This window comes from Canis lupus, chromosome 17 (assembly GCF_003254725.2).
Source record: "Canis lupus dingo isolate Sandy chromosome 17, ASM325472v2, whole genome shotgun sequence".
NCBI classification, from domain to species: domain Eukaryota; kingdom Metazoa; phylum Chordata; class Mammalia; order Carnivora; family Canidae; genus Canis; species Canis lupus.
Window position 1 is genome coordinate 46,342,708 of NC_064259.1, and position 13,736 is coordinate 46,356,443.

The window sequence follows — 13,736 nt, forward strand, 5'->3', positions numbered from 1 at the left end:
CTCTAAAACACATGATAGAAATAAGTGAATCACTTAGAGAAAAAATAATCCTTCCCTCCTTCAGTTCAAGCTCCAAATAATTTGGAAAAAGACCTATTGCCCTAGGTTGGTCATCTGCCCACACCTGTTCCTGGGTGAGAGGGAGTAGTGAATATTGGCAGGGTCATACAATAGACAGCTATTTTTTTAAAAAAACATCATTGGGAACATATGAATCAGAAGGCAATCTAAATTAAGGTAAAGGAAGCAATATTTTCCAAATACAGAATTTGTGAATTAAAACACAGATTATAGAACAATATTGTCTAATGGAGCTCTGTATGATGATGGACAACATCGCCTAAAGCATAGATATTGCAAACAAAGAAATAATATTTAATTTAATTAATTTAAATTTACATAGCCCTAAATGGCTGGTGACTACTCTATTGGACCTCACAGCTGTAAATCATGTAATCAACAACTAGAACCTGTTAGTATGAGGTAATCTATAATGATTTAATGGATATGTAAATGAATCCCTTCCAATCTAGACCAGTCTAGACCTGGAAGGCACACTTACCTGTCATCTCATATTATTCATTTCTTCAGTGTTAATATTTTCTATAATTCCTCCTGTTCTTTGGATACCTGTAAGGAGAGGTAGCCTGGGAAGGACATGTTAGCATTTTTCTGACTCAGTAAACCTAGCTAAAGTGTGCACTGAAAGTCACTGAGCTTCTATGGGTAAGGAAGTTGCCAGAAGTTGGATAGAGGAGTAGGAAAGGAGGAGAAGAGCAGGCACATTAATAATCTTCATCTGCTGCAAAATTTCACATGAGATGTATCCTGTTCAGAAGTCCTTTAGACAAGTTGTTCAATTCCAAACAGGTTACAACCTTAAGTAGAAAATGAGCTACACACTCAAAATGAATCATCCTCTCATGTACCTGTCCCGTGGTAGTAGCTAGAGTTGCAATCTAGACAGCTCCTGCTTTCATATGGCTTATTGTCTAGTAAGTGACAGACACAAAATCATCAAAGAATGACACCAACAAGTGCAAGGCCACAGAAACCTATGTGTTAATGCAGAGGAGCACTGACCTATTTTAGAAGGAGTAGAAGGCTTCTCTGTGAAAGTACCTTTTCAGCTGAGAGCTGCAAAGATTATATCTTTATGTAAGAGTGATTAGTATTCATTAATAATGGGGAGGAAGAAGAGCAAAGAATAGGCATGTGACTAGATTTGTTATTTTTAAAAGGTCACTTTGTAATTTTCCTAGACAGATGAGAGGGGGAGAAGCTAAGTAGCTGAATGACCTAGGCAAAGATGGTAATTTGACTTAAGATGTTGATAGAGATAGAGATTGATGCAGAGAAGAATGATAATAGTAAGTACAATTCTTGAGACTGGAGAGAATATTGGATATGAAAGATAAGTACAAGCTAAACAACATTGATGACTCTTCTGTGCATGGATGGTGGTACTTTTCATTAAGATAGGGGACACTGGAGGGACGCCTGGGTGGCTCAGTGATTGAGCGTCTGCCTTTGGCTCAGGGTGTGATCCCAGGGTCCTGGGATTGGGTCCACATCAGGCTCCCTGCAGGGAGCCTGCTTCTCCCTCTGCCTATGTCTCTGCCTCTCTTTCTCTCTCTCTCTGTCTCTCAAGAATAAATAAATTTATTTAAAAAAAATAAGGGATACTGGAAATGGACAAAGTTTGAGAGAAATAAGAAGGATCACTGATTACTTTTTTTTTTTTTTTTTTGTGAGATTGGCCTCTGAGACACCCAAGTAGAGATTCCAGATAGATTGTTGATAAAATCGCGTGAAGCTTTTAGGACGGGTCAGGGATAATGATATAAATTTCTGAATCATCTACTTATTTAGGGGTAAACAAAGCTTGGGGTAGATAGGAGAAAATCCAGGGTGCGAATATAAAGGAGGTACAGGAAGCCACGCAGGGATAGGTCTTGAAAGATATGAATAGTTAATCACGGGGCAGAAGATAATACAGATACTATGGCTGCAAAGGCAGAGAAGAAGTAACAAGAAAACAACAACAACAACAAGTAACTAGAAAAATTGAAGGGAGAAGATATGTCTTGGAAGCCAGGAAAAAGCAAGTTTCCAAGAAGAGTGAATGATCAATTGAGGTGAATCTAACTAGGAATTAAGTTAACTTCAGTGCTATGAAATGATCTAGGGACCTCAGTAAGAGCTGTTGTGCTGGAGGACAGTATAAAAAGCCAGATTAATTGGGGTGAATTGGGGGGTAGGGAAGGTTAAACAACAGAGGTAGAAATTATGACCAATATTTTAACAAAGTTGGCTGTGAAGAGGAAATTCACTATATTTTTAATTTAACTTTTAAAGAGATATATCAATCAATCTGGCACATTTTATTTCATATCTATATGAAATTGTTCTCTTTCTCTCTCTCTGTCTCTGTCTCTGTCTCTCTCTCTCTCTCTCTCTCTCTATATATATATATATATATGGGTCAGGGATATATATACTATATATATAGTCTATATATATATATATACACACACATATATATAGTCAAATTGTTCCATCAAGTAGAATTTATTATTTAGATTTTTTTAAAATTGAGAAAATGAAGATGCAAATAAATATGTCCACAATCCCAAATTCTAACACATTTTATTTGTATGTATTAAAGGGTAATATTTATACTACAGTTCAATTGAACAATGCAGGGTTCAGAGGTGGTAACTTCTACACAGTTGGAACAATGCAGGGTTCAGAGGTGGTAACTTCTACACAGTTGGAAATCTGCATATTACTTTTAACTCCCCCAAAACTTAACTACTTATATCCTACTACTGTTGACTAGAAGACTTACTGATAATATAAATAGTCAAGCAATACATATTTTTTAAAGATTTTATTTACTTATTCATTAGAGACACAGAGAGAAAGAGGGAGAAGCAGGCTCCATGCAGGGAGCCCGACGTGGAACCGGATTCCGGGTCTCCAGGATCACGCCCTGGGCTCAAGGCGGCGCTAAACTGCCAAACCACACTGGCTGCCCCAGCATCACATATTTTGTATAGTATTCTATACTATATTCTTTAAAAAGTAAGCTAGAGAAAAGAAAATATTATTAAGAAGACATAAGGAAGAGAAAACACATTTGCAAGTACTATACTATATTTATGCCGGGAAAAAACCACCCATGCATAGACCACACAGTTCAAACCTATTTTGTTCAAGGGTCAACTATATTCATAAAGTAAGTCAAGCAAATTCTCATTATTTACCTTCCATCTATGTAAGTGGAAGTCTAACAACTTACTTTAGAGACATGCCAAAACTTTAATTACTTACATTTGTGAAAAAACCTGTGTCAAGAGAAAAATCATAACTGCTTTTTTGATTGCTTGATTACTAAATGACTTCTTAGTTTATTCATAATTTTTTCATGTTGTTAAAAAAATACTATTTCACAGAGCAGAACACAACCTTATAGGAGGTAATTAAGAATTATATTCTGGAAATATGCCTGAATTTTGTGATATTTGGTAAGTAAGTGATAACAAGACTGTTTTCATTGACTATGTAGCATTTCTCTAAGCCCATAAATATTCAATAAACCTGTTCTTGGTAAATTTAATTCTACTTAAGACTTTTGAATATGAGTAAAAATATAGATCTGCCCACTTGCAAAAAGGGAATATGTTACTCTTTCTTTTTTCTTTTAAAGATTTTAGTTTAAAAAAAAATATTTTTAGTTCATATATCTCCTCAGTGTTCAACTTCCACCTTGAAAATAGAGGCAGTAGTTTGAACCCTGAAAGAGTTGATAGAATCCATAAAAGTGAAATCCTTCTCACCAGAAAGATCAATATTGGTTTAAAAGTTTGAAAAAAAGAAAAAGAGTTTGATTTAAATAAATGTTGTTTGTTTATCTGCTAAGAGGTAGGATTATATGATTTTGGGGGATTTGCTCTACTCTGGTGAATATAAAAGCAGTGATTTTCCCACACAGAAATTACTACAATGATAATAACAAAAATAATAGAGGTGGTTCTGGTTATCATGGTGATTCTATGACTTCGAGACTCATTTTATATTCCTCCCTTACTGTAAAGACAACTATTTATCAGGACGGGTTTAGTTATTCTGCTGTCTTCCATCCAGGGATACAGGCTGTGCTAGAGGCTATTAACTCACTAAGGGTGGCAAGCTGCTGGGAGATGGGGGTATAGTTAAAGGATGGGGTGCAAGGACATCATAGGAATTACAGAAGAAGTAATAGGAATTCAGATGGCTCTATGAATTCAGAAAGCAGTCTCCCTAATTTTATTATAGCTGCTAAGCTAGGGTTGTCCCTTTAAAATATATTTAGGTGGAGATTTTGTCTATAAGTTGACATTTTGTCCTCTGCTGGTAATTCCTCCTTTCTTGTTTGGATTTAAATCTACAATTTCCTCTAATTCTTTTAGTCCTTTAAAAAGGAACCAATTTTGTAGCTTTCTCTAAATACAGCGCCTATATATAGCAGTAGTTTGAAGACTCAATTTTTAGATGAATTTTAAACAAATGTGTGCTGAAGAGCAGAAGGTAAACATTCTTATGTTCAGAAGCCACTCATCCTGCTACAGTGTGGCAGGTGTGCTGATGTTGAATGCAAATAAATGTTCATGAAAACACAAAAAGGTAAACAAAAACTTTTCTTCCCCTAGCCATCCATGGCATTCTCTGCTTCTAAGTGTATATAGTTTATGGGAGAGCCTTTGCCAATAAAAATTACCCTTTGAGGTTCAAATTTAGGTATGTTTAGAGGGGACACATGTAGCTTATTTATCTTTAGTAACTTTGTAACTGTGGTAAATGTATCAATCATATGTGGAATTATATATCTCTTATAATTGAAGCTTCCCATTATACCAAGAAGTACTCTATTTAAATTTTTTAGTTTCTTTTCATTTGAGAATTCAAGAGAGTTATATAATACGTTTAGTTAAAATTCCGAAGCATTCTTCCTAATACCTTCTTCAAAAGGAGGAGATAAATCTCATATATGCATTTTATGTTCAGTTAGATCTGTGGTTTACACATAGGAGATGAGATTATTTATGGTACATTCTCCCATTTTTATTGAGGACCTGATGTTAATGAGACAGCATTTTGAGGAGTACATTCATTAGTCATTTACTATTTATGTCACAATTTTGAGTCAGAATGGAATTTCAGCCTGGATGCAAAGCTCAGTAAACCATATCAGGATGACAAGACACAGAATTCATGAAATTGCACATGGCCCTGATTCCTAAAAGGACATAAGGGAAATTACCACCACTACTCCTATTCAGTGAGATGACAGTAATAATACCTGGCTTTGTTAGATTCCATCTCACTGCTGTCATTAGGGACAGTGCTGGAGTCTGTGTCGGTTCAGGACGATACAGTGTATTCTTAGGAGTACATTTTACTTTTGCTTTTGCTTCTCTATACTTCTAAGTTTCATTATTTTTCTTCCTTGCCTCCCACTTCTGTTTTTCTTTCCAATATTCAGTCCCAAGGACTAAAAATATGTGGATAATCCATGACAGCTACATAAGATGAAATTTAGAAGCATAGTATAATTTCTTTTTATTATGAACCAAGGTAAAGTTTACTGTGGATGTTAAATATGGACATGTATAAATTCTACAGGGACAAAATAGAATGGGGTTAATATGGATTCTGGGAACAAACTACATGGATTCAAATCCTCTCTTTGCCTCTTCCTACTTACTGACTTTGGACAGTTATTCATCCTCTTAGTTCTTCAGTATTCTCATTTGTAAACTGATGGGCAGTAATAGTGCCCATCTGGACTCTTATGAAGATCCTTTGTGATATACATTAAAAAGTTGCTAAAATTTTCACACTTCTTAAATTAAGAAATATGCTAATATTAACTATGGACCAGCTTTGTTTACCAACAGTTTTAATCCTACTAGGGTCTGTTTTGTCTTAAGAAATCTATAAATCAGACACTTAACAGGTTCAGTTGTTTGGTGGTTATGGACAAAGGAATAACAAAGGAGTAGCCATAATCTTCCATCTTAGGATCCTGATGCCAAGGCAGAACCAGTGATACTATTCTCACAACTGATCAAATTTTACTTTTCATAAAATGAGCTCTTCTGGGATAACAACTGACTTAAGTCAGTCCCTATATTACTGTTCATGGGGAATAAGAAGGATAGAGTTTTGATGGTTAAGACTATGAACTCTGAAAACAACCTGCCTGGAATGAAATTGAAGAAATGCTACTTTTGGCAATTTAACTAAACTTCTTGGCCTCAGTTTTCTTATTTGTGAAATACCAATGGCTGTAGGGACAGAAATGGGGAAAGAAGGATGAGTTCAACCAATAAAGAGGTAAAATATGTGATGTTGGTATGGAATGGTCCCTATAGGACACCCAGACTTAGACTTCTGTCATCAATCTTAAGTTTATAAGCTGTTGCCAGTCTGTGTGTGTATGTGTGTGTGTGTGTGTGTGTGTTTGCATTTATCTTTTATAGTTAGTTTAATGGATAGTTTGAAGGTATATCAGACATAATTAGTCCTCTAAAAAGACAAATGTTATGTCTTCTAGATTATTCTTTCAAATACTTTATCTGTGAAAGGAATCTATAGAACCATAGGTAATGGAAGATATGGATTTGAGGAAACATTTTCTTTTAAGATGAACTAAAATTGAAGATTATCATTTATCTAAGATAATAAGCCCAAAAAGAAAAAGGAAAAAAGAGGGATGGAAAGAATGGTGATTCAAATAGCACAGTTGCTCAAAAAGTAACAGGAAAAGAAAGCTGGATAAAAGGATAAGTTTTAGTTTAGACAGAAAACTTCTTCCACTAAAATGAGAAGCAAGAATGAAGGAAAGCACCTTTTGATTCATTTGACACTGGTAAAAAAAAGGAAGTTTAGAAAGTTCTTGCCCCCCACCCCCTTTGTCTCCAGTGAAAAAGGAAAGATCATTTGCTGAGAGGAGGGAGAAGATGAGGCATATGGCACTGGAGGAAGGAAGTCAATATTTAGAAAAATTCCTGAAAGAGTTCATAGATAACTTACTAGGAACATATTGAGGAAGATCTGGCAGTCTAAGATCTGGATGAATTTTGATATTTCATGAGGCTATAACAAGACTGGGATACATTCCTTATGGATTGTCAACTCTTTAGGACTGATAACAGAGAAGCTACATGGTTGGATGCCTGGGACCAAAGGTAGGTAACTAAACAAGAAAGTTAAGTTCATGGGTGAGATACCAGTGAAAATTGTGGCACATGTGAAGGATTCTGAGGGAAATATTGAGGGAATAATTAATGGATTGGGGAGATTACTGTAGGAAGTGCAATATAACTTTAAAAAATAGATAATAGAATGAGAGTATGCTGAATGGATCAATGTGTCCTATTAAATGTTAACATGCCCAATTTATTTGTTTAATTTCATTCAGTCTATCTGGTTACATTAGGAATGCCTTGGACTATTGGAGAGTCTGGAACTTGAAGTCCCAGTTCTGCTCTGCTCTTGTCTAGCATGGGAATGTTATGGAAGTCATTTTACTGTGTTTGGCTAATATATCCATAAATTATAGATAATTTATGTTTTAGTAGGCATTCAGTTCATATCAAGTGAATAAAGTAAATAGAATCATTGGAGTGTAAGGATAAAATTGATATGAGTTATAACACAATTATAAAACACTACATTTCCATTTCTCAGATATGTAAACATATATCTTGTTTTTTAAAAAAGAGTACAGAGAAGAATTCATATTCTATTGTAGTAACTAGATTGGAGCTTTTTTTTTTGGTTGGGGCGTATAAAAAATTTTACATCAGTAATTTCTTCTTTAACTAACTTAAATTGCACATAATATATTTCAAGTTAATGTACCTTGTTGAATAGAAGTACAAGAGAATATGTAAAGCAAATATAATGTACCAGATACTTTGCATATCTTATCTTTCTCCCTTAATCTGCACAACCATAATTTGAGGGAATTATAATTGTCCCATTTTATAGTTGAAAAAATGAAAAATAATGCAGTTGTATATAGAGTGATAGATCCAGGATTCAAACCTCGGACTATGAAAGATATGTGCTCAAAATCTCGGCAATCCCTACTGCTACATTGCTGTTAGTCTGCAAAGAGATTCAACAGTTTTGTTAGTGATAATACAATTTAAAGCAGTCTATTTTATAAGACCTAAACATACTATGTTGTATAAACCTTCACATTCTTCTCTAATTAGAAAAATGCTCAACCAGAACAATGAGACATTGAAAGAACTGGGGGAATATGAGGTGGTAATTTTCTTCTTAACTATAGTAGTTAACCTAACGTAGCACTGATTAAAATAGAATGAAAAATTCAAAAGGAGACCCCAAAGTTTTCAAGAGTTTTATATATGCCATTTTATATGAGAAGACAGATGACTGATTATATAAAAAAAAATTTAAATAATTTCATTAGAGTGGGGGAGGGGAACTAAACGTCCCCTGACTCAGACAACAAAAATGAATTTTATTGGATTAAAAGGTTAAAGTTGAAAAACAAAAGTTATAATTACAAACAAGGGCGATAGTTACCTGATTTTAGGCTACAAAAGTTTTAGGATTAAATCCAAATGTAAAATAATAAAAATTTGATGTATGTATTACATAAGATTTAACAAAAGCATCAACAATTAAGGTAATAAACTACTAAAATTTTGGAATTAAATGAAAATAAAGGACTAGTATAACTAAAACTAAAATATGAAATGCTGTCATCAATCAATTAGAAAAAGTTGAACAATCTAATAGGGAAAGGGAATTCGGAGAAGTAATTCACATGTATGCTAAAAGATTATTAACCACAGTATATAGTTGACCCTTGAAAAATGTGGGGTTTTTTAAATTTATTTTTTATTGGTGTTCAATTTACCAACATACAGAATAACCCCCAGTGCCCGTCACCCATTTACTCCCATCCCCCGCCCTCCTCCCCTTCTACCACCCCTAGTTCATTTCCCAGAGTTAGCAGTCTTTACGTTCTGTCTCCCTTTCTGATATTTCCCACACATTTCTTCTCCCTTCCCTTCTATTCCCTTTCACTATTATTTATATTCCCCAAATGAATGAGAACATATAATGCTTGTCCTTCTCCGACTGACTTACTTCACTCAGCATAATACCCTCCAGTTCCATCCACGTTGAAGCAAATGGTGGGTATTTGTCATTTCTAATGGCTGAGTAATATTCCATTGTATACATAAACCACATCTTCTTTATCCATTCATCTTTCGATGGACACTGAGGCTCCTTCCACAGTTTGGCTATTGTGGACATTGCTGCTAGAAACATCGGGGTGCAGGTGTCCCGGCGTTTCATTGCATCTGTATCTTTGGGGTAAATCCCCAACACTGCAATTTCTGGGTCGTAGGGCAGGTCTATTTTTAACTCTTTGAGGAACCTCCATACAGTTTTCCAGAGTGGCTGCACTAGTTCACATTCCCACCAACAGTGTAAGAGGGTTCCCTTTTCTCCGCATCCTCTCCAACATTTGTGGTTTCTTGCCTTGTTAATTTTCCCCATTCTCACTGGTGTGAGGTGGTATCTCATTGTGGTTTTGATTTGTATTTCCCTAATGGCAAGTGATGCAGAGCATTCACAACATCTCCAAAGAAACGAGAGCTTTAAATGATACACTGGACCAGATGGATTTCACAGATATCTACAGAACTTTACATCCAAACTCAACTGAATACACATTCTTCTCAAGTGCACATGGAACTTTCTCCAGAATAGACCACATACTGGGTCACAAATCGGGTCTGAACCGAAACCAAAAGATTGGGATCGTCCCCTGCATATTCTCAGACCATAATGCCTTGAAATTAGAACTAAATCACAACAAGAAGTTTGGAAGGACCTCAAACACATGGAGGTTAAGGACTGTCCTGCTAAAAGATGAAAGGGTCAACCAGGAAATTAAGGAAGAATTAAAAAGATTCATGGAAACTAATGAGAATGAAGATACAACCGTTCAAAATCTTTGGGATGCAGAAAAATGTGGGTTTGAACTTACTTCATAGATCCATTTATATGCAGATTTTTTTCAGTAAATACAGTCTAGTACTATAAACTATTTTCTCTTCCTTATGATTTTTCTTAATGACATTTTTTCTCTAGCTTACTTTATTGTAAGAATGCTGTATATAGTACATATAACTTACAAAATATGTTAATCGATTATGTATTTATTGGTAGAGCTTCCTGTCAACAATAGCTATCAGAAGTAAGTTTTGGAGAGTCAAAAGTTATGTACAGATTTTCAACTATAGAGGGTTCTGCATCCCTAACCCTTGCAGTGTTTAACAGTCAACTGTATATTAAATATTTGTACACTTTTAGTAATGAAAGACATTTTTAAATTGACAAAAATTACAAAGTTGGTAATAAATGTTAACAAAGCCACAAGGCAGTGGACAATCTCATGTATCACCATTAGTTATAGATACTAGAAAAATCTCAGGAAGAAAATTTATCAGTGTGCACTAAAGCTTCATATTCTTTAACATAGTAATTCAACATCTAGAATTATCTCATTGAAAAATATTCTTAGATGTGAAACAATTACATATGGAAATGAATACTTTTGAAAACTGAAAATAACCACAGAGTAGTTTTTTTTTTTTTTTCCTGGCATAAAACATCATCTTTTAGGGGGAAGGTTAAGGAAATGATTTCAGTTTATATTAAGTGGTAGAAAAAAATCTGATGCTAAAGCAGTATATAAAGTATGATCCTATTTTTGTCTAAAATATTATGTATTCCAACTTACCAATTATAAACTTAGAAAAAACTATAGGAAGGAAGTACATTAAAATAACAGTCTGAGTGATGAGTTAATTTTTTCATTTATTTTTCACCCCTCTTCTTAAGTCCTCATAATAAACATTCATTAATTTTAAGATGAGGTATGCATCTGTGCTATAATCATTACAAATTAGAAGATTTTTTTCAAACTAGAAGATTTTTTAAAGATAATATTGTGTGATGCATTAAATCATATGCCATCTTCTTTATCTTACAGTTATATAAATTTTAGTCAAGTTTCTAAGTTTGCTGTGGTGACATGCTGCCTATTAATTGTCTTTTGTCTTCTTAACACCTAACCCATCTCCAGGAATAGCGCAAACAATCAAATTTGGTTTGGCAAATGAATGAAGTGCATATTTATATGCATTACTCTGGGGAAGGTTTGAAGCAGACATTAAGCCTAACTAGATATTTTCCATTTAATTAGTATTCAGGAGGATCAGGAATATTGTGGAAGGATTTTCTTAAGCAATGATTAAAATACCAATGTGGAATTGAATATGCTATGATTCTTGATTTTCTATAGAATATTCCAGCTGTGCTAATTTAAAATGTGTTGTGGGAAATAAGAAAAGGTCAGTATCATCTTTGTTCATTTTGCTACACTACAGTGACACTTTTTGTAAAAGGATGGTCTTAGTTTTCATTTTGTTTTTCTTCTTTAAAAACTTGAAATTAGCCTTCACTTCCACTATCTAAACAAAAGTAAAATCAACCTAAACATTTTGAAGTTAGAGAAAAAGAATATGAATGTAATGCCTACGTATAATAAAATATCTCTGGCAAAACACAATCTGATTCTAGTTCATAATCATATAACAGATTATAACATCTATGAACCAAAGGCACTAAAAATTGTAGTGTTTCCTACTTTCATATTTAGGTCCTTCCATTTCAGTTTCTACATTTCCTAGTGTTACTACATCTAAACTATGTATCATGATATAAATAAAAGTATTTTTAAAAGAAAATAGTGGGACAACTGGGTGGTTCAGCAGTTGAGCATCTGGCTTCAGCTCAGGGCGTGATCCCAGAGTTCTGGGATAGAGTCCCACATCGGGCTCCTTGCAGGGAGCATATTTCTCCCTCTGCCTATGTCTCTACCTCTCTCTCTCTGTATCTCTCATGAATAAATAAATAAAATCTTTAAAAAAATAAAAATAAAAAATAAAATAGTTTGAATTTCATTTTTTACATGTGTGTTCAAACTAGTACTTAATTTTAAATTTGGCATTTTATAATACTTAACTTACATGTTGTATAATCCAGAATTATAGAATAAAAATAGTCAGGGATTTTAACTATTTAAAAAGAGTAATAAAGAAATATGTGTAATATTAATTCTACTTGTTTTGATCTGTTTGATATTACCAATTAGGCCCCTAACTGAAATTCTTGCAATTATGTGTAATATTAATTCTACTTGTTTTGATCTGTTTGATATTACCAATTAGGCCCCTAACTGAAATTCTTGCAATTAGGCACCTAATATTTCTGTTCTTTGTTTCTCTCTGAAAAGACGTTTGTAATAGTGTGCACCAACGCACAACAAAAATCACTATTCTTTCTTATTTTCCTGAATTCTTTGGAGTTTCCGATCGTGGTTGCAATAAAACCTTGGTTTGGAAGATGAAATTGCTGTGAGACTTAAGGGATCACCGTATTGTCATATTTAGACCAATAATTCACATTAAACTAAATTCTTCAAGCAGGGACAAACGTGGCCTCTTCAAATATAAACACCTACAACAATGAGAACTGATTACAACTCAGTTCCAAGCAAATTCCTGGGATAGGGAGTATTTTAAATAAGGTGGGCCATGCATAAAATTAATTGCAATTCCTAAGTTCACAAAATGATCCAAGGGGGTTGTAGATCACTTAATAATTGTCCATGTAATCTGTCTTCAATGTGTTAGGTCACTGAGGGAGACCAGTATTTACTCTTCATTGCAATCAAATGTAGGAAACTAACACATTTTCCTCTGGCCATCTGGTGAGTTGTACATCAAATCAGTAATGTGACTTCACTCGTAAAATCTAATGATTATTCAAACATTGATAAGGGGAACTAAACAAATAGTTTTAAACTGTTATTCCATAAAATGGAAGATCAGGCTCAGCATCAAAAGGAGAGTGAACAGCTTCTCATGAATGCTGAAAAGAGGAAAAGAAAGTTGTCCTGCAATAATCGAATCTTCCCTCATTACCAAATGATGTTCATGTGATTGACTAGGAATTGGGACATGCTTATGTACCTTGATCCCTCATTTCTCATTTTTAACTTACACTGTCAGAATATTTCACACATGTAATTAAGCTGAGTTCATTAATAAAATTGTACAAAATGAAGCAAGGAAGATATAAATGTAGACAAAAAATATCCACTCTTCCTAAATGTATATGTATGTGCATGTATGTGTATTTAAATATTTTATTTAAATTCAATTTGCCAATATATAGTATAACACCCAGTGTTCATCCCATCAAGTGCCCTCCTTAGTGCATGTCACCCGGTTACCCCATCCCCCCCAAGTATATTTTATAGTAATCACTATTTCATTTTAAATATTTTTACAAAATACATATTCACGAAAGAATTCTATTGTTTTATATACACATTTTTCACATTTTTTCTTCCTGTCATTTTTTGTTACTTATCCTTTTGCTTCTGTTTTCTTGTTCCCTTTCTTCTTCATTTCACAGTGACCACCAAGTAGTCTGAGTTAAAGACTAAATATGAGTAATTCTACATTTTTCTATGTATGTGTGTGTATGTATACTGATACACGCAAATATATACATATATAAGCATATAAATGTATATGTATACATATGTAATATATATGTATAAA

The 13,736-nt window shown here is 33.9% G+C and overlaps 1 protein-coding gene and 1 long non-coding RNA gene across 10 annotated transcripts in view; one reads left to right on the plus strand and one right to left on the minus strand.

Moving 5' to 3' along the window:
- Window positions 1-13,736, plus strand: part of LRRTM4 (leucine rich repeat transmembrane neuronal 4) — a 706,001-nt gene that overhangs the window by 157,240 nt on the left and 535,025 nt on the right. The gene's annotated exons all lie outside the window — the stretch shown is intronic.
- LOC112664276 (uncharacterized) overlaps window positions 1-13,736 on the minus strand; it is a 111,769-nt gene that overhangs the window by 22,543 nt on the left and 75,490 nt on the right. For 2 of the 7 annotated variants that reach the window (XR_004806173.2, XR_003139612.3), the window contains exon 5: window positions 563-630. The exons of 3 other annotated variants lie outside the window; for them this stretch is intronic. This is a non-coding gene — a long non-coding RNA (uncharacterized LOC112664276). Of the gene's footprint in view, window positions 1-562; window positions 631-2,932; window positions 3,093-8,097; window positions 8,161-13,736 lie in introns of those variants that run through there. 2 more of the 7 variants (XR_003139611.3, XR_007402978.1) reach the window with 2 other exon arrangements.